The sequence below is a fragment of the Paramormyrops kingsleyae genome, chromosome 4 (genome assembly GCF_048594095.1).
Source record: "Paramormyrops kingsleyae isolate MSU_618 chromosome 4, PKINGS_0.4, whole genome shotgun sequence".
NCBI lineage: Eukaryota > Metazoa > Chordata > Actinopteri > Osteoglossiformes > Mormyridae > Paramormyrops > Paramormyrops kingsleyae.
The window spans coordinates 41,657,254-41,685,116 of NC_132800.1; the positions used below are offsets into that span (position 1 = coordinate 41,657,254).

Below are 27,863 nucleotides of genomic sequence, written 5' to 3' on the forward strand. Positions count from 1 at the left end.
CTGGTAATTTCATTTCTAATTTTACATTGCAGAATGTAATGTTGAGTTGCCAGCGATTCAAAGGAAGGCATTCAACAGATAGCATTTGCGCAGTGTATGAGGATATTTTATCAACTTATGAAATTAAGAATAAGGTATCATTCATTGTGACCGATAGTGCATCTAACATCATAAAGGCATTTACCCTCTTCCCATCTGTAACTGTTGTTGATGGTGAAGAAGAGGAACAGGATGACACATCTGATCTTCATGTGGTGAACACTGAGGAGGAAATAATGTACTTCCCTCCAGAAAGAAGTCCATGCTTTGTCTACACAGTGCAACTTGTGGTTCGGGATGCCCTGAATCAAGTTGGTTCTGTAAAAAACTTGCTAGGCAAAATCCAAAAACTTGTGTCTTTCTGCCATAAGTCTCCACTGGCTACTGAGATTTTAGGAGATTACAGACTTCATCCTGGAAATGCTACACGCTGGAATAGTCAGTTGAAGATACTAAAGTCAGTCCTTAACATTCCCAGTGATGTCCTTGCTCAGCTGGAGTGCCCTGTTCAGCTGTCACCCACTGAATTTAAAATCGTACAGGAACTATGTGTGGTGCTGGAGCCCTTTGAGGAGGTGACAGACAGGTGTCAGGCAGAGAAAGTGGTAACCTCCGGCTTGGTGATTCCGTGTGTTCGAGCCTTAAGGCATGCTGTCAGAAACATGAAGATGACTGGCAGCAACAACCTGGTGTCCATTCTTCAGAAAGCGGTTGATAAGCATCTTGCAAAATTTGAAGAAATGCAATGCTTTCAGATGGCTTCCACTCTTGACCCAAGATTCAAACTGGACTGGTGTATTGGTGAAGAGGTTATCACCATAAAGGATCGTCTCATGGGAAAAGTTGAGTGTCTCAGAGTTGGCTATACTGACTATAGTGCCCAACCAAAGAAACGTCCCAAACTTTTTTCCTACATGGAAAGCCAAAGTTGTCCCTCAGCTGACGCCAAAGCTTTACATGATGTCATCGTATACCTAAATCAGCCATGTTTGGCAGAGGATGTTGACCCTTTGGCCTACTGGAAAGGAAACCAAACCAGCTTTCCAGAGCTAGCACAACTTGCCTGCCAATACCTTGCTATACCAGCTTCCTCGGCACCTGTTGAGAGAATCTTCAGTGCAGCAGGAAGTATTTTCAGGCCAGGACACTGCAATATAAATGATAAAACCTTTGAAGATCTTTTGTTAATTAAATGTAACAACATTGAACAATGATTGGTATATTGGAATAAACCATAATTGCTTTTGCCATGATGTTTTGCTTTTTGTTATAGTGCTAAGGTTGAACTCAAAAAACTTATTTTTCTACTCATAAGAAAATAAATAGAAGTAACTACATGAACTAAAGTAATTCTTTTTGCCATGTGTACTTTTAATGTACAGCTCTGGAAATAGACTTGTAAGAGCAATTTTCAGTTTCATTTCTCAATTTATGGTTAAGCATCCATGTAAAATACACGTTTTTTGCCAACTGCAGCCTGGTTCTTCTCCATTTTTCAATGATGAAGGGCTTCTTCCTTGATTTATAGGGCTTCAGTCCTGCTTGTAGGAGTCTGATACAAACCACCCTAGAAGTGCACTTCATACCACTTAATGCTTCCCATTAGTTTTAAAGGTCACTTGATATCATCCTCCGATTTAAGACGCACTGTCAGATAAGTTGATGGTCTCTGGTATTAGAAAGTTGTTTCTGCCCTCTGCCTGGTCATTCCCAGTGTCTCCTGCTTCATTTTGTTCTTGTGTACTGCAGTCTTATAACTTTGAGCTTAGAAGTAACCTGCCACTCAATATAGCCTTCTGCCAGCAGAACCAGGATTAAACCAGGATTTTAAAATGCAGATTTTTTAAAAATATGGAGTGCTCTCAATTTTTTCCAGAGGTGTATTGATAGATTAAGCTACAGGTTATATGCATTTTTCTTTTAAAATCATGCTAAATTAAGTACCCATTACCCACTGTACATATATAACCTCAGACCATACATCTACCATCTCAAAAGGAAATCTATTATATAATTATTTATGTTTCACTTTATTAAGTGACATTCCTGTGTTGCGTGACTAAATAAAATTTATTTAAACTTAAATGAATGACATTCTTCCTGGGGTCGATTCTCCCATGCACTCATGTCAAAAAAGCGGGTAACTGCACCCTTTTCACTTAAACGTGTTCTCCCATTGACTTAAGTCTGGGATTTACGCATGCTTAAGCGCCTGATGGCAGAATAGACCCCACTGCCATTCCAACTCACCTTCCTGTGGAGTGTGACCAATTCTGTTGAAATTCCAGTTTATGAATTATTTTCATGCTGATAAATTCCTGTCAGCGTATCAGGTCTGTAAAGAGAATCATAGGTGCCTAATAAACATATAATGGCTTCAGTTTGAATATGAGTTTAGCAACTGAGAAATCCCAGGATAGTCTGCATATTGATGAGGGGCAGGGGAGTAGGGCTACATCATGGGCATTTTCTGACTGCCCCAGTGAAGGCTCGTACTTTTGAAATGATGAAATGACCATATTTCTTGTTCTTACTAAACGTGATTCTATTGGCGTTATCAGTCCTGGTTAGCAAGGTTGTGCACCATTCAGAATAGAATTGAGAATACTTACAAGGAAGAAACATAATTTTTTCAGGCTGCCTTTTTCATACTCCAGTAATTTTAGCTTGCGTGTATGCACCCAACTGGGATAATGCTGATTAAAGCATATATTATGTCTAGTGCTGTCAAACGATTAAAATTTTTAATCAGATTAATCACAGGGTTGCTGTGGATTAATTCCGATTAATCACGATGAAATATCATTCATTTTTAATCTATATTAATCACATTTAATTTTGCATGAGCAGACAGACTCAAGAAAAAGGGGAATATACGTATATGCACATAACATGTTTATTGAACATCTTAAACATGAGTCGGATGCATTCCATCTGCCACAGAAGTGCAATACCATGGACCCATATCAAAAAGCAAGAATTTTTTTGCTTAGCCGGACAACTTCTCAGATTTAAGAAACCTCAGTTTAAATGGTCTTTATCCTCGTTCACTTACAATTAGCCCGAACTACCGTAAATCTGACAAATAATCCGACTAATCATGAAAATCCAACTCTAGCCCGTTTAATTGCCATTGTTAACAATATCAGTTGGTAACACATTACGCGCGGTGCTTTACGTATAAAACTCTGTAGCAACACGTCCACAGACGGTACAGTGTGTGCGCCCGATTTAATGAGCCACAAATGAGAAGTAGTGCTTAAACAATATAAAACTACAACTTTCCCTTCTGTTGATAAAAGGCGCAGCCATCGGGATCCTCTGTGCTGCTCCGAGATATTTCTCGGATTGCCGAGAAACGGGAGCGCGCATGCTGTCACTTCCAGCTTCAAAACTCGGAATCACACTCGGAATACGAGTTCCCAGGACAAATGGAACGCACCAAAACTGCCCGAAATAGGTTGACAGAGACATTTCAGGGATTTTGAGTCATTCTGCGCTGCAGATGGGTTAATTGCGTTAAAATTTTTATTCAGATTAATCATGATGATAGATTAATCCGCGTTAACCCGTTAATTTTGACAGCCCTAATTATGTCATTTTTTAGTGGTGACAAATCGTGCCATAGATCCAGTTTTAGATCATTTAAAACATCATCTACCAGTAAAATTGCCCAAATTCCCTCCACTAATTGATTGATTGATTGATGAAACCCTTTATTGCTGTTGCAATACACCTTGTCACTAGTCACAAGTACCAGCGAAATATTGGCCATCAACCCGACCATACATATACAACACACGTAGGGGGTAGACAGGTCAGGAAGACAGGGGACTATAGGAAAACTCAGAGAAACAAGATTACGCGAGGAGAGTGGAGGTGAATAAAAAAAACAGCCCCCAGACTGTACTCCAGTAGGGAGTACAATATAGGAACAGAGAAAAAAAACACCTCAGCAATAAGCACATAGTCACCACAGCTCACAACACCAAAGTCGAGACTTGCAACAGGGGTGGGGAATGGGGAGGTGGAGGTAGTCCAGCATAGACAAACAGCCATCCGTTCCTGCAGCCAGACGGCGCTGTACAAGGACCCGCTCGTTCATGCTGGGGGTATGAAGCGGCGAAGGCGTGGGATGGGGGTAGGGTGTCCTTGTGGTTGGGGGAGAGGAATGCAAGAGAGTCTCGCTGCCTTGTTCTTCAGGGGGGAGTTGTTGAGCTCAGCAGAGGCCTTGGCCAAGGCCCGTGCTGATTAGGGGGGAGCCAAAATAAGATAGAATAGGGTTGTTTGGGTTTTCGTGCGAGAAGCTGCAATTTCGCAGCTCCTCTAATGTCCACGCTGGTCCCCGTCGTCTAAAATCCTGCGCAAAGCCTTGAGCTCCTCCGTGATGTTATCCAGTCTGCGGTCCATAGTCACGGTGATGTAATCAGATCTACGGTCATTAGACACTGTGATGTTATCCAGTTTGCGATCTATAGCCATAGTCTGAGCGCCAACAGCTCTGCCAAGACCGTCAATCAATTTGGCCAGCCTAGAGGGGTTTTGAGCGGCTGTCACCGTTTTCTTCAATTTCCGATAAACCAGGGCGATGCCTAATCCAATCAGCATAAGACCCGTTATCAAGGTTCCGAATAGGTAGATATCTTCGATGTCCTCCACGGAAAGAGCTGCCAGACACACGACCCTCCACTTCTCCCATCCGTCCATCGTGTAGCCAGCTGCGTACGTTCCTGCAGGACAGTCAGGTTCCCCCGAACCTGCGCTCCTCTGCGAGAAGATGGTGTCAATTGCATTGAGAGACCAGTTGATCAAATCCATAATTTCCTTAGTTTTGAAGAGCAGGGCTGAGAGGGTCTCCCGAGTATAGACAATATGACACAAATTGGCTGTTTAGAGACATGGACATTCCTTCCCACAACAGAAACCGTATTCTTATTTTTCTCATATTTGTCTTTCTTATTTGAGGATAGATTTTTTATAGACAAAAAGCTCTTTACCATCAGTAACAAAAATAGAATATTTCACAATAGCAGAATTATACTATACACCTGTTCTTCTTGATCTCTGTTTCTCATTGAACTGTACTGACCATCCACTGTGGAGGTTCTGTGCTTGCAGACAGACCATTTGTACATTTATATCAGAGGCCACAGATAATTTTCTGCTGACTAATACATCTGATTCCATCTCTCCGTCTATTCTATGTGTAATGTTTAAAGATGTAATTAGAGGAGAAATAATTTCTTAAACTTCAGCTTATGATAAATCAAAGAAACGAAAACAGCAACAATAAATTCAATAGCAATTTTAGACAGTCAGCATTCAGTAAATTCTTAGCAAGAGTTATAAATCAGTGCTAGAACTTAAAGCTCAGTACCATTGGTTATCAGTAGAAAGAACTCAACATTACCTACTTTGGTCAAAAGGTTATTTTTATGAACATGGAGAAAAAAGCAGGATGTATCCTAGTCCACCAGTTAAAATATAAGTAGATACCTCAGCTGATCCTTCAAATTCGTAATACATCCCAACAACTGACAGTGGACCCCCGAGAAATGTGACACATTTAAGGAATATTATTCAGAGCTATACACAAATAAGTTCAAATATGCTTATTTAAAAAACAAATCTAAACACCCCCACAACTGACCCTATATAAAAAGAAGGATTAGAATACCCTTTTCAAATAAAGGAGATATTAGACTCCATCAGAGCTATGCAAAACAGTAAAACCCCAGGACTAGATGGCTATGCTGTGGAGTTTTATAAAACAATCTCTTCTAAAAATATTAAAACATTCACTGAAACAGACAAAACTCCCACAAACTCTGACAGAAGCATCTATTAGGCTACATTAATTTTAAAACTTGTGAATGTAGTCCCTACAAACCAATTTCAATAGTAAATGTAGGTGTAAAAATGATAGCAAAACTCTTAGCTTCCGGAATGGAATCCATTATGCCAAACATAATCTCACCTAACCAAACTGGTTTCACTTTAGGTTGACATTCCTTTACTAATATTCGTAGACTACTCAATGACATTCATTCTCACCACCACTCCCCCTACACCAGCGGATGTCTCGGAAGTAGTGATATCCCTGGGTGTGGAGAAAGGATTTGATGCAGTCGATTGAATGGAACTTGCTGTGGTAAAATGATTCAGTTTCAGTTTTGGTCCAAAAATTATTTCCTATATTTAACTGTTAAACCCCTCTCCTAAAGCATCAGTTGTCACAAACAAATTTCACTCAACTTTTCCCGCTGTCCTGAGGAACCGCACAGGAATACCTACTAAGTCCTCTTCTTTTTGTTTTGATCATAAAGCCATTCTCTATCAAGCTACACTCACCTAAAGGATTATTAGGAACACCATATTAATACGGTGTTTGACCCCCTTTAGCCTTCAGAACTGCCTTAATTCTACGTGGCATTGTTTCAACAAGGTGCTGAAAGCATTCTTTAGAAATGTTGGCCCATATTGATAGGATAGCATCTTGCAGTTGATGGAGATTTGTGGGATGCACATCCAGGGCACGAAGCTCCCGTTCCACCACATCCCAAAGATGCTCTATTGGGTTGAGATCTGGTGACTTTGGGGGTCATTTTAGTACAGTGAACTCATTGTCATGTTCAAGAAACCAATTTGAAATGATTCGAGCTTTGTGACATGGTGCATTATCCTGCTGGAAGTAGCCATCAGAGGATGGGTACATGGTGGTCATAAAGGGATGGACATGCTCAGGTAGGCCGTGGCATTTAAACGATGCCCAATTGGCACTAAGGGGTCTAAAGTAGGCCAAGAAAACATCAACCACACCATTACACCACCACCACCAGCCTGCACAGTGGTAACAAGGCATGATGGATCCATGTTCTCATTCTGTTTACGCCAAATTCTGACTCTACCATTTGAATGTCTCAACAGAAATCGAGACTCATCAGACCAGGCAACATTTTTCCAGTCTTCAACTGTCCAATTTTGGTGAGCTCGTGCAAATTGTAGCCTCTTTTTCCTATTTGTAGTGGAGATGAGTGATACCCGGTGGGGTCTTCTGCTGTTGTAGCCCATCCGCCTCAAGGTTGTGCGTGTTGTGGCTTCACAAATGCTTTGCTGTATACCTCAGTTGTAACGAGTGGTTATTTCAGTCAAAGTTGCTCTTCTGTCTGCTTGAATCAGTCGGTCCATTCTCCTCTGACCTCTAGCATCAACAAGGCATTTTCGCCCACAGGACTGCCGCATACTGGATGTTTTTCCCTTTGCACACCATTCTTTGTAAACCCTAGAAATTGGTGTGCGTGAAAATCCCAGTAACTGAGCAGATTGTGAAATACTCAGACTGGCCCGTCTGGCACCAACAACCATGCCACGCTCAAAATTGCTTAAATCACCTTTCTTTCCCATTCTGACATTCAGTTTGGAGTTCAGGAGATTGTCTTGACCAGGACCACACCCCTAAGTGCATTGAAGCAACTGCCATGTGATTGGTTGATTAGATAATTGTATTAATGAGAAATTGAACAGGTGTTCCTAATAATCTTTTAGGTGAGTGCATATCAAGCCTTACAATCAATTCAAAGAATGGGCATACAACATAGAGTTTCTTTGAATTATGATGATTTATTATCGTATATCTCTGATCCAGTTGCAAATGTTTTTGAAATAATAATATACTGAGTGAATTTGGCAGCTTAGCAGGATATAAATTACATTTTTCCAAGAGGGAATGGTTTCCTGTTAACAGCCTAGCCCTACAGAACAATACCCTAAACCTTCTTGCCATACCCTATGTCTAAATCTGGGTTTCAATACCCGCGTATTGATATTACACCTACTTTCACTGATTTATATAAAACAATTTTTACTCCTCTAATTAATAAGATAAAAATGGACTGCCAAAAGAGGAATATGTTGTGTGTATCTCTTGTAGGCACAATCAAAATGAATGTTTTACCCAAGTCTTTATATCTATTTCAGTGTCTCCCTGTTCGCCTTCATTCTTTCTACCAACAGAAAATATGATTACTTCTTTTCTATAGGAAGGCAAAAATCCCAGAATATGTAAAGAGCTCCTTGAAAGACAACAAGCACACTGAGGACAGGCTCTGCCCTTTCTGATGGGCTACTCCTGGGCAGCAGTCTTACAAAACATGTTTATTGCTTTCTGTCCCCAGAGACAGAATGGTGTTAGACAGAGGCAAGTACTTGTAAATCCACATCAATCCCAGGTTTAATAACAACAAAATTTCCCATTTCACTCTCACAATATACTTCATGTCTAGTTGTGACATCTACCCTTAAAATATGGTCCCAAGTTCGTCAAGAGTATAAAGTTAATCATCTTTCAATGCAAAGTACTGTCAGTAGTCATCTTTTCCCTGCAACTCACTTCTATCACTTTTTCATGAAATGGTAGAAACTGGGCCTTGCTAAATGTAATGATCTCTATATTGACAACACTGTTGCTCTGAAAAATGTAACCTGCCACAATCTCACTTGTTTTGATATTTTCAGGTTTCTGACATTTTTATTCAGTCTCAAAGTCCTTGTTTCCCTTATCAGCCATCTACACCAACATTAGAGTTAATTTCACCTTAAGGTCAAATTTCTAAAATATATAATCCGATTATGTCCATAAACGACACATGAATAGACAAAATCTAACTGGAATGGGTTGATGAATTGGGGAAGGAAACAGTGGCGGAGCTAGAATTTTATTTAAGAGGTGGTCAAAGGGTGAGCAAGGGTTTCTCAGAGGGGTCCATATAAATATGATAAATGAAGGATTTTTATTATTATTATTTACTTATTCATTTATTAAAATAGATTAATTAAATTAATGAATCTAGGCAGCTAATTAAACTCTCACATTACAGTATAGTGAAGTTGATTCAAAGCTTTAATATGACATGCAGAGTCTGCTTACATGCAGTAGAAAACTAATGACTGGTTCTCCACATGTACACTTACCACACAGACTTCAAGCAAGGGCTAGCTGTGCTAAAATAATAAAACAACACTATAATTCAGCATATGCACTAAAACATACATACGTTCAAAGACGCTGTCTAAAAGACGACCTTTATCAGCACGAGCAGTGCTCGTGGCTAATTTAAACGAGACATGGAGCAGAAGTGCGCAACGCTTTCATGCTGCTGCTATTTTTAAATTTATTTAATTATAATTTTAATTAAAATTTATAATTTTAATTAAAATTTATAATTTTAATTATTTTATTTTTAAGTGTGTGACCATCTCTCACCAGGAAGGTAATACAGTGTAATATGTTATAAATACCTGCTGAACTCCTGCTGTTATCAATACCGCGGGTGTGTTTTGGATTAGGCCTATGTAGGAACGCGTGCCACTGCCAGAGCTGTCAGTAATCAGCACGCACAAGGTACTGCTGCGTCGGGATGCGTTCAGGGGCACTCGGAAATTACAGTTTTCCGCTCAAATCTTTGCCCGATCTCCTCATTGGTATATTTCAGGGGTCGGAAACCTTTTTGACATGGAGTGCCAAAGCAGCAGGCGCGCCAAGCAACAGCCAATGACATTTCAACATCATAGAAGACGGCTGAAAATTTTTAAATCAGTGTTGCCAACTTAGCGACTTTGTCGCTATATTTAGCGAGTTTTTAGACCTCTCTGGCGACTCGTTTTCAAAAAAGCGACTAGCGACAAATCTAGCGACTTTTTCTAGTGTTATTGGAGACTTTTGGAGACTCTGACGTGGAAGCACGTATCGTGACTACTCGATGGTAGCCCCGCCCCCCCGTTAACATGGCACGCGGACTAACAAGAAAATATATAACATTTCCGTTAACATGCGAAACACAAGCCTGAGCACTATACGGCGATCACGTAAAGGCATAAACTAAGAGATATAACTCAGAAAAATAACAATAGACAACTTTCAAACGGCACAAACTATTGCGATCGGTTTGGTCGAAATCAGACGCAAATGGGAGGGGGGGACAACATTTCAAACATTAATATCTCAGAAACTAAAGCAGCACAAAAGACAGTTTTAACGGCACAAACCAGCACAAACGCAGTACATACGATTGCGATCGGTTTGGTGGAAATCAGACACAAATGGGGGGCTAACTTCACGCTGGTGTCACGTGACCATGTAAACAACATTAATATCTCGGAAACTAAAGCAGCACAAAGGACAGTTTTAACGGCACAAACCAGCACAAACGCAGTACATACGATTGCGATCGGTTTGGTGGAAATCTGACGCAAATGGGGGGCTAACTTCACGCTGGTGTCACGTGACCATGTAAACAAACATTAATATCTCGGAAACTAAAGCAGCACAAAGGATAGTTTTAACGACACAAACCAGCACAAACGCAGCACACACGATTGCAATCGGTCTGGTGGAAATCTGACGCAAATGGGGGGCCAACTTCACGCTAATGACGTCACAATGTAAACACACATTTATATCTCAGAAACTAAAACAGCACAAACAAAAATTTTAACGGCACAAACGCGGCACATACGATTGAGACCAGTTTGGTTGAAATCTGAAACATATGGGGGGCCAACTTCACGCAGGTCGCCTACCTCAAAAAGATTTATGATCTAAAGGTCAAAAGGTTACGGGTCAAACGTTCACGGGGGGGCGGGGTTGGGGTGGAGCCAGGTGACGCAACGACTCGTGACGTTGTTAATAATTTCCATATGTTGGGAGATGGGGTTTTATTATTTAATTATGTATTATCATTATTATTTCATAATTTATTTATTTTTATTTTAAAATGATCATTATTTAATTATTTATTTTATTTTGACTAGTTTGGAGAGTGAAATGAAGTTTCAGCAGTGAATTGTGTGCTGATGAGTGTGATTTGTCGGAATAGCCCCGTGCTATGAGGGTGATGGCTGACGGTGCCGAGCACGGAGCTGAGCGGGTTCGTTACCTGATGGACTGTGAGCGTACGCTGGGTCTGCCTGTGCTGCGGTACTGTGGTAAGGTCCCAGTCGGTTCGGAGCGTGTAAATGTTGCGGATAAGGACTTTGGAGATTCTGCAAAATACTCGGAGATTGTGAGAACGATGTTGGAGCTTATCCCTGTGTTGCGCGAGTCTGAAAGAAACTGTGTGAAAATGAGAAAGTTGAAGCTGAGGAGGAGGAGGTGGGTCTGACGCTATCCTCCAATAAACGCTTAGCAGCAGCAGTTTGGCGTTGTGTCTGTGAGGGAAGGGTGAATGGGAAGTGTTTGACCCCCCTGCAGCAGCAGCAGCAGCAGTTTGCCTGTGTGTGAAAGTGGTAGGGAATGAGGGTGTCCCTTTTTTTTTTCTTGTTTGAAGTTTGGGTTTTTCTCATGCACCTAGCTGTTATTTACATCCCTGTAGGTCATCCCGGTCAACTTTATGGGCCACACATCAAATTGGACATTTTGTCTTACAGTATATAACATGTTTTTTTTTTGTTTGAAGTTTTGGTTTTTCTGATACGGCCGTTATTTGCATCCCGGTAGGTCATCATAGTATGGAGGGAAATCCCGGACATTTTTCAAAAGGAATTGCAAATTGCATTTTCCATATGTGGACGCATAAAGTGTGACATAATTCAAATGCAATTGCAAATTTTGCATTACCGTTTGCTTTTTCGCTTTCACGAACGAACACTGCCACATTTCAAATGAAAAAGCAATTGCATTTCCCATGTCCCAATTGCATTTGAATTATGTCACACTTTATGCGTCCACATATGGAAAATGCAATTTGCAATTCCTTTTGAAAAATGTCCGGGATTTCCCTCCATACCTAGGTTTGAACAGCTGACCTACAGCATATCCCAAAAACCTGCATCCACACCAGCCCTTTGCGGATGAGAATGCCCACCCCTGGTATAGCGTCACACTCTTGCACCCATAATAGACAGTATGTTTTATTATACTGCATAAAATATAATAAACATTTCTTTATTTCTACAGAAATTACTTTTAAACTGAAAGTACAAAGAGAACAAAACCAGCACAACCACACAACAGTAAACATGTTCACTTTCTGCAGGCCTAAGATATCAGATACCTGAAGCATGCTGAGTGATGACACTAAATACTATCATAAAATTATAATAAACTACAGTAAGTCTGTTAACTTACCTGTAGATGTCCATTGAAATTTGAAGCATTGTTGGTATCCAGTCAGCCGCATTGCATTGCTTACATACAGTTCTGTGAGTTCCAGGTGTGACTGTGGGAGGTGGCTCACCAAAATGGGCAAGGATGGACAGCTTCGCAGGTTTGCCGTGTGAATTTTCCGTCTTGTGGGTGAGTCTGCTTTCAGACTGCTTGGTTCTATTTTGCCGATTTTGGCATAAGCAATAGCATTCTGGGAAATGAAATGCCCTTCCATCATGGTACACAAAATAACAGTTAAATAACTTATTATATAGGTGAAACTTCAAATGTTACATTCTTTGATTCTGAATATCATGACATTTTTATAACAATGACACAGTATATGCTATGTATATTAAGATGTTTATGTGTAATACATATTTAAATATTAAGTATAATATCAGCTTGAGGCAGACAGAGCAGTCCCCTGGTGCACTGACAGTGCCCTCCAATTCAATGCATCCAAAACGTCTATGATCATGGTGGACTTCAGGCACTTCCAGAACACCAAAGCCCCGCTTTATGTCAATTGTCAAAAAAGAACAGATACCAACATAACAATACAAGAAAAGGACTCGTTCTCAAAATTCGGGAACATTTTGCTGTGCTATCTCCAACTAAGGTATGTCATAAAAATAGCTTCATCATTGTAAAGTCATCATTCCTCATAGGGCTTTGGTAATTTGGTAAGAAGATTAGCAGGGCCGTGCAGAGACGTTTAAAGGGGCGGGTGCTCAAAGTTAAAAAAGATAGAACAGGCTGAATAACAACAACTCACATTCATGACGAATCTAATATGGAATTATGTGAATATCCATATTAGATCGTTTTTAGTGAAATAAAAGCCCTCCAGAAAAGAAGGGAAAAGTCCTGTAACTTACTTTAAAACAAAACATGTTCCCTAAAACGGTGGACAGAGCTACAGACCCCCTTGTAACACCCTTACCCAGTTAGCTAGCAGTTAATGACCACCACTACTTGTGCAGTTCATAAAAGGACAGGTAATGTTTGTCGGGCTGTTGCACAAACAGCACGTTCATTTATTTCAATTCATTTCTTGTTATAGACTATAGTGTGCGCTGTACACCCTATTTACTGTTTTGTTGCAGTCTGCACCTTCCAATTAATTTGCCTGCTTCTCCTCCAGCTCCGCACCACCCAGCCTGCAGAAAATGCGCATGCACTTTGCGAGCTCGTACCCGGCTTGTAACGAGTGCGCTCTGCCCTCAAGGGCGAGCATTGGTTAATGGCAGTCATGTGACTGATGCAAGCCAGATCCTTTTATTTAGCAAAATTGAGATTAATAGTTACATTTTATTGTTGAGGGGCAAAGACAGGGCTCCATATGCACATACACATTAAAAAAAAAAAAACAACAAAAAGACAACAACAACAACAACGAAAAAAAAACCCAAGAAAAGGGCACTTGAGGCATCCTGGAGGAAAGGGGCGGGTGCTCAAGCACCCTCTGCCCCCCCCCTCTGCACGTGCCTGAAGATTAGTAGTATGGCTTAACTATAAATGAGATGCATTTTGTGATACCCAAAACTTAGTAATCTGTATAAACTTTATGTTTCTTAAACTTGATTAGTGGAGCACACCACATAATACTGTTTTGGTTTACTATGGTTTGGTATACCTCAGTGCAATATGCACTGAAGTCTGGGTGAAGAAGAACAGCCACAACATCTTTTAAAAGAGGAGCTCTTGTGGATATCCATCATCCATTATCCAACCTGCTTATCCTACTGGGTTGTGGGGGGTCTGGAGCCTATCCTGGAAGCAATGGGCATGAGGCAGGGAACAACCCTGGATAGGGGGCCAGCCCATTGCAGGGCACAATTGCACACCATACTCATACATGCACACTTTTTTAGTAATGCCAATTAGCCTCAGCATGTCTTTGGACTGTGGGGGGGAAACTGGAGTACCTAGAGGAAACCCCACGATGACAAGGGAAGAACATGCAAACTCCACACACATGTAACCTCGGTGGAGACATCGGCGGTGTAGTGGTACTTTTTGCAGTTCAAAGTCTGACACATTTATTAAACATAAGGATATACTGTATTTGTACTAATAATGACTTTTGGGCATCATACAAAGCCTCATTAATATTTTAGCCATACTACTAAACTGCGTCACAAATTGTGGGCGTAAATAAATGTCCGTATAGCACCGAAAAGCTGGCGTCCGGCCAAATGCTTCGTCTGTCATCTGAAGCCCTGGTGATTATTGCGCATGTGTGATGCAATATCGATATCGCCCAGGCCTAATTCCTCGCATATAACAGTACATGAATATTATTTTCTCATGTGAAGTCCAGTGTCTGATCTGCTCTCAACACAACTGGTGTACAATAATAACACCTCATCAATGCATAGTCATGTTCATGCAAAGCATGAAACACACACACATCCGCTAAACTTCAGTCTACCTACACTCTATCTACAATATCTGCTGTAAAGGAAATGGTAGCAAGTAAACACAAAAAACCTAGGAGGAAGTGCAGAAGGCATCAGATGTGAACCTGAGAGCAAATATGTGGACTTCATATGGATGCATATCTTGCAGTAACCTGCCATTACATCACTGAGTCCCATGAATTGGCTATAGTGCTGCTAGGTGTGGGAAAATTCCCAGAACCTCACACTGCTGCAAATTTGGCTGCAATACAAACATCCCTTATAGAGGATTAGGGTATCCAGGGTAAGGTGAGGTGTCTTGTCACTATTGCAGCTGCCAAAATGATTACCTGTGCCAACACAGTAAAGCTCCACCACACAACTTATATTGCACAAGCCTTTTTGTTAAAAATACATTTGAGCAAACCCCTGGGTTTCATTTGACCAAAGCAAGGGTGAGAAGGACTGTGGCATATTTTAGAACTATCTCAGCTGCCAAGGAAAGATTATCTCAGGTTCAAGAGCAGATGGATATGACAGTTTTGAAACTGATTCAATATGAGGTGATTTTTCAAATAAAGGGAGCCAGTGGGGGCTGTCCTGGTCAGCTTAAAAACTGATGTTAACCCACTGAGCCTGAAGTACCGGGCATCACAAGAAATGTCTATCCTACTCTGCAATTTAGCACTACAGTTTTACATATCGCTGCACCCTCAGTTCCATGTGAACGTATTTTTTAGTAATATTAGTAAGAAAAGGAACACACTGAGCCCCAAGATTGTTGAGTAAATACTCTTCTTGAACAAAAATCTTTAACCCCCCCCCACCCATGTCCAACTATCACACAAACACTCAGTTACACAAGCAAAAATATCTGTTCTTACATATGTCAAAGCACTGTAAGGCAAGGATTACCATTACATGTTTTCTACAGAAATCAGTCATATACAAAATACGACCAGTAACACAAACATTTATTGGCCTCTGCTATTACTATTTTTTTACCATTAGGGGTCACTAGCATGCACCGTGTTCTACAAAGCTTCAAATGTTGAATGCTTTTCTGATACATTTGGATTTAAAGCTTCACTGCTTCAGTAAGCTTGATTTTCCTATTATTAGCAATCTGCATCCTGTTTTCAACCACAATTCAAATTCAGAAACATGATTGTATTTTCAGAGCAATTCTCAATTAAATAGTGAATGGTGGACAACCTTATTAACCAGTACTGATCATAACCAATGCCAACAAAATCACATGCTTTACGATTTCAAAGAGATGACCCTTTACAGGGGCCATTGGAACCCAAACACCACCACCACAAGCAAGCAGACTAGCGTGGGACAGTTACTAAAGTTACATTCAAGCCCAAAGCCATTATGTTCATTAAGCACCCATAGTTCTCCCTGCAGACCTGATACGCTGACAGAACACATAACAGGAAAAAACTAATTCATTTCAGTTTAAAGAAATTCAGTGCAATCACACAGCACAGGAATGTCATTTAATCAAGCAAAACATAAAGAATTAAATAACAGATTGACTTTCAAGACAGCAGATATATGTTCAGAGGTTGTTTATGTGGGTAAATTGGAATTGGAATGGTTGTAAGAAAAATTGTGTATAACTTTTAGCCAATTCCATCAGTGCACACAAAGCATGCGGGGCCACAAAGAATTATTTCACATAGTAGCTCATTTATTTTCTTGAGTATAAATTGTATTATTGCATTATAACAAAAAGCAAAACATCATGGCAAATACAATTATGCTTTATTCCAATAAACAATTCATTATTCAGTACTGTTACATTTTATCAGCAAAAGATCTTCAAAGGTTTTATCATTCAGATTGGAACGTTCCGGTCTGAAAATATTTCCCGCTGCACTGAAGATTCTTTCAACAGGTGCAGAGGAAGCTGGTATAGCAAGGTATTTGCAGGCAAGTTGTGCTAGCTCAGGAAAGCCGGTTTGGTTTCCTTTCCAGTAGGCCAAAGGGTCAACATCCTCTGCCAAACATGGTTGACTCAGGTACACAATGACATCATGTGAAGCTTTGGCAACAGCTGAGGAACTGCTTTGGCTTTCCATGTAGGAAAAAAGTTTGGGACGTTTCTTTGGTTGGTCACTACAGTCATTATATCCAGCACTGAGTTTTGGGGAGAGACACTCAACTTTTCCCATGAGAAGATCCTTCATGGTGTTAACCTCTTCACCAATACACCAGTCCAGTTTGAATCTTGGGTCAAGAATGGAAGCCATCTGAAAGCATTGTATTTCTTCAAATTTTGCAAGATGCTTCTCAACCAAGCTCTGGAGAATGGACACCAAGTTGTTGTTGCCAGTCATCTTCATGTTTTTTACTGCATATCTTAAGCCTCGAACACACGGAATCACCAAGCTGGAGGTTACCACTTTCTCTGCCTGACACCTGTCTGTCACCTCCTCAAAGGGCTCCAGCACAACACATAGTTCCTGTATGATTTTAAATTCAGTGGGTGACAGCTGAACAGGGCACTCCAGCTGACCAAGGACATCACTGCGAATATTAAGGACTGACTTTAGTATCTTCAATTGACTATTCCAGCGTGTAGCATTTCCAGGATGAATTCTGTAATCTCCTAAAGTCTCAAAAGCCAGTGGAGACTTATAGCAGAAAGTCACGAGTTTTTGAATTTTGCCTAGCAAGTTTTTTACAGAACCAACTTGATCCAGGGCATCACGAACCACAAGTTGCAATGTGTAGACAAAGCATGGACTTCTTTCTGGAGGGAAGTACATCATCTCCTCATCAATGTTCACCACATGAAGATCAGATGTGTCATCCTGTTCCTCTTCTTCACCATCAACAACAGTTATGGGTGGGAAAAGGTTGGATGCCTTTATCATGTTTGATGCACTATCGGTCACAATGAATGATACTTTGTTCTTAATGTCATAAGTTGATAAAATATCCTCATACACTGCACAAATGTTATCTGCTGAATGCCTTCCTCGGAATCGCTGGCAACTCAACATTACATTGTGCAATGTAAAATTTGAAATGAAATGACCAGTCATGCCAAAAAATGACCTCATGGAACGATTTGACCACAGATCCACAGTCAGGCAAATATCGGATGTGCTTTGTATCAGATTAATTAAATTAAGTTTAACAGCAATGGTGCGCTGAGGAATGAGGTTCTGGGTGAGGTCTCTCCGAGAAGGCATTGTGAAGAATGGTTCAGCCAACTGCAAAACTGCAATGAAATCCTTATTTTCTACAGTAGAGAGGGGAAGGAGTCCATTTACAATGTATGTTACAATGCTGTCTGTAAGAGCAACTTGACGAGTATCCATTGGTACTGGAACCACAACCCATTTAGAGCTGGCTTCAGATTCAGCTGGCGAGGTATCCGTAACACTTGGGTTAGGGGTGACTGGGTCATCGCTGGGTTCAGACTTCACCAAAAGTTCAGGATGTTTCATCTGAAAAAGAAAGTATTTTATAAATTTAGAAAAGTATTTGTATATGCGTGTAAAATACACAATTACTGTTGCAGTCCTATTGTTTATTTTAAGAAGAAATTATGGTATGATAACCGTATATCCCAATAACAATTTTTGATATATTACGGTTTAAACACGTCCCCCTAAATCCCCTGTATACCATTCTTTTATTCAAAGCGATGTAAAATTGACAAGGCAGGATCAAACAGGCCCAGGAATGATCGGGGGTTAACAACTTCCTCTGCTGTCCATTAGTGACATTACTTAGCGTACCCTGGGATTCAAACCTCTGACCCTGTGATCACAAGCAGTGTGCCGCCATGCAATAATACCCACTGCCCAGCACATAAACATGAATGAAAACTCACTACATACATTTATTTAACCCGTATTAATTAGTCGCAGGAAATATACTTTGCCTTTAACTTACACAGCAAGCGTCAGTGACGTGGTTCCTGTGAATAATAACCTATGGATTATTAGAGATAGGGTTGCCACTTTCAGGGTGTAATAATCCGATGACAAAATTTGCCGAGAGGGGGAAGGTAGTAGATTGCGCAGTGTAGATTCGAAAACACAGGTCAAATTGCGTAATTTTTTCTACCGCCAACCCCGCCGCATCTGTCGGCAAGTTATAACGCCTATGCTGCCGCCTTAAGAGGAAGAGCTCCTAGCCCCACAAACAAACATGAAGAATCCAATTAATTCTTATTAATTTGGTTAGTCGCATGAAATAAGTCTCGTCCTTTGCTCACCAGACACATCAAGTGTTAACATAGTTCGTGTGAATGTTAGCATATCTCTTGTATTAGCACAGGATTCTCAATGTCAGGGTTGATTTTTCAGTTTGAAGAAATAATGGACGCCACTGCGCGCCTTCCCCCATGTCACCGAAAACAAAATATTTCGAGCGAGGGGTTTCCAGTCAATAGCGCTGTCCGGATACTAAAAAAAGGGCAAATTGCGTACCGTACTGGTTGCAAACGGGACACAAAATATTGCGATTTAATGCCAGAGATCACGTAAAAGATTAGACGGATAGCAACTAATCTGAAAGTACCGGCCCGTGAGACTTCTACCCAGCGCGCGACGTGTTTTTTTTTTTTATCATTGCTGAATCCAGTCCGCCAATCGATCGTTTTCCACAGAATTAATTTTTTTAAATAATCAGGAGAGGTGAAGGTGGCCAGCACCAAACTCGGCGAATTTCTCCGCTTCCCCGCCCCGGTATGCGAGTTCTAACACCGTCTGATAGCAAATTATGCATATATTGAAGAAAAAGGAAAACTCAACTTGCCCGCTTAAACTGAAGACCTTCTGACCAGTGTCCCCGGGATATTTGACTTACGTTTAGCATAGCGGCATAAAGTGACGGATGGTGTTTCCTCAGATGGTGCCTAAGGTTTGATGTGTTGCCTGTTTTGGCCGGTACGGCTTTACCACATGCTCTACAAATCGGCGAGTCGCTCTTAACAATAACTCCGTCTCTTTTTCTGAATCCAAAATATGTCCACACAGCTGATAGGATTCTTTTTTGTGGAGGGTGCAATTCCTCGATAACGTCACTTGCACCCTCCGTCTCCTCAGACCAGGCCGACATCTTTGGACTGTATAGCTAAGCTAACTAGCCAGCTAAACAAAGGATGTTATTCACTGTAGCCGGAAGTGTTGCGCCTGCGCATGCGTTTTAAAAATATAGCATACTGTCAGTTTAAAACATTAAATGTGAACTGAAAATGTTAAATATTTCATGTGAAAATAATGCATTAACCTGTGTGTGTGTGTGTGTGTGTGTGTGTGAATTTTCATAGATCACATTTGAGGACCACATTGTCCCCAAATTGTAATAAAACCTGAAATTTCTCTACTTTTGGGGGAACTCTTTTGAGGTCCCCATTTGGATAACCTCAGTTTTATAAAAATCTGTGAATGCAATCAAAAAAAGTAAAAATGCCAAAAGTCTTGTATTTGGGTTGGTTACTTATGGTTAAGGTTAGAGATGGGTAGAGGTTAAGGGTGTCGTGATTGGGATTAGGGTTTTTCCTCATAGTAATGAATGGACGGTCCTCATTTAGATAGGTACACCAACATGTGTGTGTGCGTGCGTGCGCGCGTGTGTGATAACATGCATTCATTAAAACCGTGACATAGCAAATTAAATTACCTTTGCCATTTGCACAAGAACGAGTATGGTATATTGCAGGGGTCGGCAACCTTTTTGACATGGAGTGCCAATTACAGTATATATTTTCTTGTTAGTCCGCGTGCCATGTTAACGACGGAGGGGGGGGGGGGGGGCTACCATCGAGTAGTCAAACCAAAGCAGCAGGCGCGCCAAGCAACAGCCAATGACATTTCAACATCATAGAAGTCTGAAAATTTTGTGTGTGTTTAATAATTAGGGTTGTGATCTAGAGACCTGCGCGGGACGAATTTTTCAGTCCCGCTCCTGCAAAAAAATATATATTATTTTCTCCAGCTCCCGCCCGCAGTATTCAAGTTTTGTCCCGCTCCCGCCCGCAAAATCCCGCAGGTAAACATATAAGTAGTTTTATTTTTACCACTTCTTCCCGCTACTCTGTTATTTGTTTCACTTGCTTCCCTTTTGAGTGTATATAAAAAAGAAACGGAAAATAAACAAATATGTTTCGTTTTATTTGAGTTTGATTAAATGGAATGATGAACATGGACACGAACGAGGAGCCTTTCAGAACATAGAAATACACTCAGAACAGTTAGAAATAGGCTAATAATATTGCAATGAAACAAAATAATAATAAACGTTGATTTCTCAAGTGGTCAAATAGAAAAGCATTTGGCCTAATACTGCTTCAGAGCGTTAGCCTTTAATTTAGTGGTTCTTGTTGCTTTTGTGCAGTAGCCTAGATAAATAATAGAGTACTTGTTTTTAATAAATTAAATTATTCCATTTTGAGGGAGTCCCGCGATTAATTCTATTCTCCCGCAACCCGCACATACATGAGGACCTTACCGCCCGCACCCGCATTCACCCATCAAATCTTGTCCCGCGCCGGACTAGGTGCGTTGGGTCCCGCGGTACTCCCGCGGGAGTGCAGGTCTCTATTGTGATCATCGTCTGCGTGCCAGTTGTGGCACGCGTGCCTAGGGTTGCCGACCCCTGGTATATTGAAATTAGGGTGACCAGATAATCCATGTCAGGGAGGACACTCTGAGCTAGGACAGGATTTGTAAACTACCATTTCAATTAAAAGGACCTGGATTTCACTTGAGCACTGAGTTCTTACTGTGTGCTAATTGGTCAGTCTCCTATAATCGTGCATGTGTCACTAGAAGAAGAGCTGAACTAATTAGCCAAGCACATGAGCCTTTCAGTTTGAAATTAGTTTGTAAAACCCAAAGTAGCTCAAAGTGTCCTCCCTGACATGGATTATCTGGTCACCCTAATTGAAATGCTTCGCTTTGCCTAACCCATCTTACTATCCATGAGACACGTAGACCCATATGCAGCTGAGTGCAACAATAGGGGTCACAGCACAGTGTCAGCCAGGATACAATGCCCCCGGAGCTGGGGGTTAAGGGCCTTGTTCAAGGGCCCATGGACATGTAACCACAAAATGAAAATGAAGTACAATAAGTCTTAACTTACCTGTTGATGTCCTTTGAAATTTGAAGTGTCCTTGATGGAACTTCAGGCAGCTGCATTGCATTGCTTATAAACGGCTCTGTGATTTCCAGGTGAGGCTGTGGGAGGTGGCTCACCATAATGGGCAAGGATGGACAGCTTCTCAGGTTTTCTGCTAATTTTACATCTTGTTAGCAGGAATGTTTTCAGATAGTCTGGTTTCATTTTGCAGATTTTGGCATAAGAAAGAGCATTCTGGGAAACATAGCACTCTTCCACCAAGGTACACAAAAGCACAGTTAATTTATTCTATAGGTAACACTTTAAATGTTGTATTATTATAAGTAACACCACATTATTACAATGATACAGTATATGCTTTTTATGATAATGTTTATGTGAAATTAATAAAATATTAATATGTTTTGTTAAAAGATGCACCTACACTAGGAGAATTTATGTGAATTCAAATTCCAATTAAATTCTACTTCCTTAAATTCAAACTGGAATTCTGAATCCTTTTTTTAACCACAATACAAATTAATTCAAACTCATGAAATGAAGGGGAATTTCAGGGCCATTCTCAATTCCATTATTAATGGTGCACAACTTTGCTAACCAGTACCAATCATGCCAACAGAATCACATCTAGTAAGAACAAGAAATACAGGCAGTTGGAACACGTCCGGTAATGTAGCCCCACCCCCCTGCCCCTCATCAATAAGCAGACTATCCTGGGATTTCTCAGTTGCTAAACTAATATTCAAACTAAAGCCATAATATTTATTAAGCACTCATGGTTCTCTCATTGAAGACCTGATTTGCTGAGAGGAATCTATCAGCATGGAAATAAAAAGCACAATCAACTTAGGGCCTGAGGTTTAGGAGCCAACAGTGACAATGAGTGGGACAAGTCTGAGTAGGTGAATGTAACACAAACAAGACAAACAGCACTAAGGTCCTTAACATAATGGCAATGCTGGACAAGCTATTTACTCTTCAGTAAGAGACAATGCCTGTCATCCACCAGGGCTGTAGATAGAACAGTGCTAAGCATAGAACATTTTGTTTAGTGGAATAATCCCCATGGATTCAGACAATTTGTTTAGATTAGGTTTGTTTATATCAAATATAAATGGATTTTATCATATCATATATACATGTTGGGTACAGTGATATTACACAACATTAACCCGGACCGCAACACTGAGACAGGACATGACATGACATGCCTTCCACAGTGAATCGGACCTAATGACACCCATGGGTAGAACACGTATTATTTACAATTTAAAATACACGGATGCATATCCAGCAAGTTACACTACAAGCTACATTCTCCTTAAGTAATTTAAAAATAATATTTAGCGTGTCATGTGACCCTGGGAAATTAAAAAAATATATCAGAATACCAATTTGGACGTAATTATTTACATTTTTCGTCATCCTAAAACGCAGTTTGATTATGAGGAACCAACATCACAGCCTGCATCCCAGAACGATAACGTTGCAGTACTTACTACAATTCGTGCGGTTAGCTCATCACTGGGATTGTTAGATACTCGTTTAGACTTATTGATGGACGTTTACATACAATATCCACCTCACTTTACTCTCTACAAAAGGCAGGAATTTCAGTCCTTGATGCCCCTTTGAAAATCACATGTTCACAAGCTGCCGTGGCCTTGGTGCTCTGCATGACCGCCTGTATTTTTTATTTCTTTGATCTGTTTAATGTAGTTGACTGATGTGATTTTTTTGTCTGCCCCACTCCTGTCAAAAATTCTGCTCGTCAACAGAACTGTGTGCAAATTTTCTCGAGCGATTCTTTGCAATTATCTTTGATTGTGTACAATCAATAATGTACAAATGTGACAGAATCCCCTGTTACATTCGGGAAGTGGTCCTTGATGCAGCAGTAAAAATGACAGTGTGGCAAAAGAAAGTAAAAGGAGTAACAGTAAGCAGTCAAAGACACGATAAGAAATTTAGATTAAAAAATCAAGTAGGCTTTGGAAATCAACAACGTTAGCTATATAGTCACAGATCTATTCCTTAACGTTACTTTAGCAAGCTATATATGGTTCTTTACTATAAGGAAGTTTGTTAATTCTAAGACAGCAATCCATTAACGTTAGATTTTAACTTAACTGACAAATGTTATGACAAGATACCCCGATATATTCATTAACCAAGCTAACACTTCAGAAGTATGTCTACCAGGAAATCTTGAAGGCCAGCAACATTACAGGGACGGTTTAGTTAGCGAAATATTGTGTAAGTGTTGAACTGTCTAGCTACACATATATTTACCTTCTTTGATACAGAGTTCATGTGTTTCATCAGAATTGTCAGTGGCCTAGGTTAGGCATAGGGTAGGCTATTTATTTAGCATAAACATCAGGTTACTTTATGAGCAATGCAAAGTTCAGTGTTTCTGCTCTTAATATATCTCCTTGGCTGCTCACCATACCAAAATCTTTGCTGCCATGGCAAAACAAAATCTATCCAACCAATTAATCATGTAATCCAATGCCTTAGTGATACATTATGGAATTCAGTTGATTAATAGCACTGCGAAAGAATATTAGTGTTGTCGGCTAATATTGTCGGAGTGTGCACACAGACTGCTTGCTCTGCAGAGCACTATCCGCCCTTAAAGCATTCTGGTTCATTTTCTTCGTTACTTAGACAAAGGCTACCCTCCAGACCACGATAAAGAAGCATGATGTGACCTACAACGGCAATCAATTATGATTCTACTAAGAACTTTCTGTGGAGATCATCAGAAAACAATGGAAATTCTGTACAGCAACCAACCCTGCTCCTGGAGATCTACCACCTTGCAAAGCTCAGGTGCAACCCTCAGTTGAACACACCTGAAACAGATAATCAGACTCCTCAGTAGTGCCTCAGTATTAGAGCTGACTTAGTTTGAACATAGCTGGCTGCAATACTTATCTGCATCAGGTGTGCTAAAGTAGGGCTGCACCTAAGCTCTGTATGGTGGTTTATCTCCCAGGAACAGGGTTGGTGACCCCTGCTGTATAGTAAGAATGGCCTTCTATGATTGCTAGATAGTTCATGGTTTCTCAGGCGATAAAGATCCTAAACAAGGACAGCATGCACTGTACTTTTTTACTTCAAGTACGACAGTACTACATCTGTACAGAGCCTAATGACCTATTTGATAAGAAATGGAACTTCCTTTTTGATAATCTCTGAAAATATGATTTGGGCCCTAATTTTATTAATCTTGTTAAGATGCTATATTCCAACCAGCTAGCCAAAGTCACCACTAATAGCCTCACATCACAGTCAAGTTGTATTATACCTAAGGGTCAAAGAAGGATATATTAATATCAGAACCAGAACAATCTATTCCCACTTTTCTTGAGCGAATGCCTCCATACAGCATCTTCTCTGGAAATAAAATAAATCAGAAGTCCATGGCTTTTCCTCTCAATCCCCCCACCTCCAACTAGTAATTCCTCCATTTCAACTTACTACACAAGGTATTAATTACTGTATTTGGTACCAGTTCTTAGTGTTGTAGTTCTCGAGACCGGTCTTGGTCTCGAGACCAATTTTTTGTGGTCTCGGTCTTGTCTTGGTCTCGACTCTATTTGGTCTCGGTCTTGTCTTGGTCTCGACTCTATTTGGTCTCGGTCTTGTCTTGGTCTCGGACATAGCGGTCTCGATGGGATGGGGAAAAAAAGTGAAAACTGCACATCCTCACAGAACAGTATCATTATTTATTACGCGCCTCAATTCAAATGCAACCAGTCAGATGCATCCATTTCAAAAACGTTACATTTTATACATTTTCTCCACGGACACTGCCAGTGCTTCACAGTCCACAAACATCATACACATCGTATCATACATCGGCAAAAAAATGTCCGAAAATGTCCACGAAGTCTATAGCATAGTTATAATTCAAATAAATTAGGTATTTTACATTGATTAGAAAGCACGGTCTTGGAGGTGCAAGTCAATCTGGAGGCTCATTCTCTTCAATTCAAAGCAAAGGATCATTACATAGCTGTATTGATAGCTTACCCGAGGCCTCTGTCCCTGGTATAAGAGACTTAATATGAACATCTTTCTGGTACATCCCATCTCTTTCCCTTGACGAGGTCTGATAAAATGGTTATAGGAGAGGATTGCTGAGAATATTATTTTCCATCAGGTCTCGTAACTATGACAAATCTGGGAGATTTTAAATGAGAGACATATGGACATACGGACAATATAATTGAAAAGATAACATGAATTTGATTTAACGAGTAATGACACTTTACAGCAATGCCTTTTTTCTCTACAGTTGATCTGGGTAATGTGATGTCGATTCTAGCCCTAGTCTGTTTTCGGTCTTGGTCTTGGTCTCTACCAGTCTTGGACTTGGTCTCGCCTTAGTGTGTCTTGGTCTTGGTCTTGGACTTGGTCTTGGTCTTGGTACCCTCAAGTCTCGGCAGTGTCTTGGTCTTGATACCCTCCGGTCTCGGCAATGTCTTGGTCTCGGTTTAGGCGGTCTTGACTACAACACTACCAGTTCTTAACAACCTCTTTCACAAGAATTGTGTGCCTCTTTGTCAACAAAATTAGAACTGAGCTCTTTTTTTGTCAAGATAAATGCACTGAAAAATGAACATACTCCCAAGATTATTCTATCTTTTTCAATCATTATGATGTTATTTATATAGCACTTTCTTTCAACCATTAAATAAATATTATTATAGGATTATTTGGAAAAAAATTAAATGACCCAAATTAAATTTTCCACCCTAACAAAGCCTAAGGAAAAGGGTGGTGCCAACAAACAAAAACTTTCAGTTTTATTATTGGTCTGCCCAGCTGAATCACATTTCTATCCCATGCATTGGCAGACTCAGTCCATCCATCCATCCATCTTCTGTAACCACTCTTCCTATTCAGCATAGACCCAGTTTATTTTGAATTTAAATAGAATCAGTGGCTTACTCTCCTTAAAAACTTGCTTGCAAGATTCCTGCTTGTCCCTCTCTCTCTCATCACCAATCACATTTAACCCAGATCTTCCTCCTTGGCTTGTTAATACTGGCTTATTAGGCTTGACTAAATAGAATTTTCACAGTTTTCCTGTTTGTTTTCTGATGGAATTTTGATGTCATTCTCCGAACTTCAACAACAGTGTAGCCTACCAAGGTTTGCTTTTTTCAAATATATGTTTGTACTGTAATATACAAACATATATAGTAATGTACATTTACAGACACACACTCACACACACACACTTGAGGTACTTTGTGAAGTGGAATTCGAATCTCATTATATACATAATAATATATTTGTCTGTAACCAGTAAGTGCATTCTATAAAAATAAAACATATTCACCTCCAAAATGTATTACAAATATATTCTGCATCGCACTGATTGTCATCTACAACTGTCTTAACCAGTTTGGAAAACAGAAGAAAATATGAACCTCTCCAACAGGAGTACCAGCTCCAACGGTATTAAACTGTGAATAAGTTTAACAACAGTATACACACCGAAAAAAAGTTACTTTGAATGAACTAAAAACTAAAAACAAAAACATTATATTTAAGTTGATGCATTCATTTTGTGTTCTGAGAACAGAGCATATTTCAGTTAATCTCACTAAATTTTCTCATGTCTAATTAAATCAACTGAATTAGCTGCTAGACTGCATAATATTAAGTATTTATCAGGGCTGACAGAAGGTGACAGCTCCCTTAGTGGTGTAGGATCACACATGCACATATCACAGGGCCTAAATTCCAGGTGGCCTGAGACAAGGCCGAGCCTGGTACGAGAGGCACCAAAGGGGGGTTACACACATAAACACACACACACAGATAACAAGGGAGGCCAGCACTACAACTTTTATTGCCCAAAGATTTAGGGACCTACAGACAAGCAGAGTGGACCTAATGGACAGGTGTCCCTCGACTTGGCACACAACCCCCTCCCCATACACTCTGCCTTACATATCACTCACCCAACAGACGAACACCCTAAAGGAAATTTCATTTAAGTTTGGCTTTTGTATACCCTGTATATTGATCTACTCATGACTACTAGTCTCAATATACAGATAGGTTATGTTTGTATGTGTCCTTAGACAATCTTAGTGTTTTGTGTGCCACCCTTATAACCATGTTCACGGAGTATCACCTAT

The 27,863-nt window shown here is 40.3% G+C and overlaps 2 long non-coding RNA genes across 2 annotated transcripts; one reads left to right on the forward strand and one right to left on the reverse strand.

The window, feature by feature from the left end:
• The first annotated feature begins 10,918 nt into the window (after positions 1-10,918).
• LOC140588855 (uncharacterized) lies at positions 10,919-13,601 on the forward strand. Its single transcript, XR_011990065.1, has 2 exons — positions 10,919-11,022; positions 12,249-13,601. It is a non-coding gene; the product is annotated as an uncharacterized lncRNA (long non-coding RNA).
• A 2,663-nt stretch (positions 13,602-16,264) lies between these two features.
• LOC111858951 (uncharacterized) lies at positions 16,265-19,732 on the reverse strand. The gene is made up of 2 exons (XR_011990064.1): positions 19,423-19,732; positions 16,265-18,053 (listed from the first exon to the last, which is right to left on the reverse strand). It is a non-coding gene; the product is annotated as an uncharacterized lncRNA (long non-coding RNA).
• Positions 19,733-27,863: the final 8,131 nt, after the last annotated feature.